Genomic DNA, 3,126 nt, shown 5'->3' on the forward strand with positions numbered 1-3,126 from the left:
GTTTTTGTCTTGCATGGTGTACTTTTTGTGCACATTTTATACCGTTTATTAGCTACACTATGTATTTGTAAATTCTGTGTCGGTTTATTTATATAATTATTTGTCATTTAAAAAATAATAATTAAGTGAACTTAATTAATAAAATAACATTATTTATAAATTAATGGGAAAAAACAAATATAAATTAATATTCTAAAATATAAATATTTTAAAATAATGAAAATGTATAAATAAAATATTCTAAAATAATATATATAAAATAACATTAATAAAATAAGAAATACAAAATAAAATTATTTAAAAAATATATTAATGGGAAAAAACAAATATAAATTAATATTCTAAAATATAAATATTTTAAAATAATGAAAATGTATAAATAAAATATTTCATTTATGAAACATATGTCATATTTAAACATTGCAAAAAATATTCAATCTCAAAATATATATTCTTTTGTCTTTTTTGATAAATAAAATATGATACTCTTTAAAATTCAAAACTAAATTTATAAGAAAAGTATTAAAAAAACAAGAGTTTTTAATAACTTTTATTATGTTTACCATTTTAGTAAAGAGAAACTCCAATACAAAACACTATATATATGTACTATTCCTTCCTCAACAAAACCAACAAGATTAAGCAATCAAGAACCATGGCAACCACCTGCAAGTATCTTATTGTCATCATCTTCCTTACTCTGCTCATCACGGGTATGCTTTGATAATTACTTCATGTGACAAATGCATATAAACATGCACATTTTCTAATATAGTTTTTTGTCCAAAATAATCTTCAGGAACCTATTGCCAATGTCCATTGAACAGCCTCTTCATTATCACAAGAATGACTGGTGCAAAAATAGGAGGCAAAACTCAATGGAGGGTTACTGTAGTTAACAAGTGCAATTGTCCACTAAGCCAAATAATATTGAATTGTGAAGGGTTTCAAAGTACAATGCCTATTGACCGTACAATTCTTCTTAAGAGAGGTGATAATTGTCTCTTATATAATGGCCATGCATTGAGTGGAAATGATGCTAATCAATTTGCCTATGCTTGGGATACACCCTTTAATCTTTATCCTGTAAGTGCTGTTACAGGTAGTCCTTGCAAATAAGGCTTGACTTTGATTCAACTCATTTTGGGAAAGTTAACTTCTTTGATGTAAAATACTTTTATAAGGCTTGAGTTACATTCAACTCAAATTTTAGATAATTAATAAAAACATCACCATTTAAATTTAAGCATTTGATGTTTTTTTTCAAATTTAAATAAGATATATATTTTATTATAATTTGATTATTTTTAATAAGCAAATATTTTATTTAAACAAGGATAAGGAATACTCAAAACAATTATATCCAATTACCAACCCAAAAACAAATCATTGTTATTGAGATAAGACCAGGTGAAGAAAAAAGAATGCAGTGTGTAAAGAACAAGATATTTTGTAATTGTTTAAATCTCAAAACTAAATATATATTTGATACAACATTTAAATGTTCTTCAAACTTCAAAATGCTACTCAGATTATAAACATTATGGTAACTGTTGTTGCAAATGAGCGGTTGGAGATGTATAAGAAATGCTCTATTGTTAAAGAAAACCTCATTGATATGAACAATTTAAAGACCAGCTGACATCCGAGGTGAAAAGAAGAATGACAACACACAACTTTGGTAAACCAAAATTTGCTCAAGATCATTAAATAAAGGAAAGATTGGGAATTGACTCTTGACAAGATGGTTGTCCAATGTTGTCTTTTCATAGAAGATTTCATGAATGATAAAAAGTATATTTCCGCATCAATAAAAGTCTAGAGAAATTGGTTTGTCGGATAGCCCAACATCTCTCAGGAAAAACTCAAGGAAGTCTTCCGAGCAAAAACTGTTACATATTCTCGTGAACACACAAGTGATAATGATATTATAGCAGATATTCTTAGTGCTACTAAAGATGATGAAAATGTTGAAAGTCAAGAAATGCAACAAGAGCCTGTGGAGAAACAAAGGGGAAAATGACCAAAACCAAAAATCAGAAAGACTTTTCTGCAAAAGTTGAAAAAATAAAATTATGAGAAAGTTTTTGTTAAATTCTTTGAGATTTTAATCATCTTCAAATCAACATTTTATTCATCGGAGCACTTGAGAAGATGCCCACATAAATAAATTTTATGAAAAACATCATCTCAAAGAACAAGACATTTTGGTGATGATCCGGGATGAGAGTCACAACATTATAGTTCCATACTCCCGCATCCTAAAATAAGTGACGTAGTTGACAATTTCATCTAAATTAAAAAAAGAATAAATAAAAGAAAGAAAACGTTATTTTTACAAAAGTACTTTTATCACGTGTTGGAAAAAGTAAAAATATTATTAATTAAAGAGTAAAATTGAAAAACTGCATTGAAAATTAAAATTGATTATTTATCTTGTTATATATATTTTTTTAAATGAGTCTTTTATAATGGGACAAAGAAAATATTATAAAGGAAGATACTCATAAAGTCCAACGATTTTGGTAAGTGTCACCATCTCTTGTACCATTCAAATAAAACTTTCAATAAATCTTTTTTTTTATTTGGGAGCCAATGTGAACTTGATGCCATTATCTATTTACAAGAAATTCAAAATCGGGAAGGTGAGATACACTATGATGATCCTAAAATTTGTTGATCACTCAACAAAATAGCTGTATGGTATTATTGAAGATTGATTATAGATATAGCTAAAGAAAAAATGTTTAAAGCGAAGAAGGCAGAAAAGAAATATTGGTGGTTGACATATCACAATTCACAAGAACACAGGGGAAAATGATGGAGCATAATCAAGTCAGATCATCTTGGTCCTTGGATCGAATTATTTCCTTATCCCACTAGGACAAGAAAAAAAACATGTCAAGACATATACAAAATCCATAAAGAAGAAGTGGTTTTTGGTTGTTGCAAAATATTAAACCCTACTTCTTTCATTGGAAGCAATTCGTTGATAGATATGATAAACCCCACAATAGTAGAGATTATCATAACAATAGTGATACTTGTGTTACTTTCTCAAAGAGACCAAAATGATAAAGGTCAAATAAAAGAGGTTCGGGCAATAACTTAAAGTTTAAGAACACA

The 3,126-nt window shown here is 27.5% G+C and overlaps 1 long non-coding RNA gene across 1 annotated transcript; it reads left to right on the forward strand.

Annotated features, from left to right (window-relative positions):
* Positions 1–577: 577 nt before the first annotated feature.
* LOC127115366 (uncharacterized) lies at positions 578–1,246 on the forward strand. Its single transcript, XR_007800708.1, has 2 exons — positions 578–713; positions 800–1,246. It is a non-coding gene; the product is annotated as an uncharacterized LOC127115366 (long non-coding RNA).
* The last annotated feature ends 1,880 nt before the right edge of the window (positions 1,247–3,126 follow it).

The sequence above is a fragment of the Lathyrus oleraceus genome, chromosome 1 (assembly GCF_024323335.1).
Source record: "Lathyrus oleraceus cultivar Zhongwan6 chromosome 1, CAAS_Psat_ZW6_1.0, whole genome shotgun sequence".
NCBI classification, from domain to species: domain Eukaryota; kingdom Viridiplantae; phylum Streptophyta; class Magnoliopsida; order Fabales; family Fabaceae; genus Lathyrus; species Lathyrus oleraceus.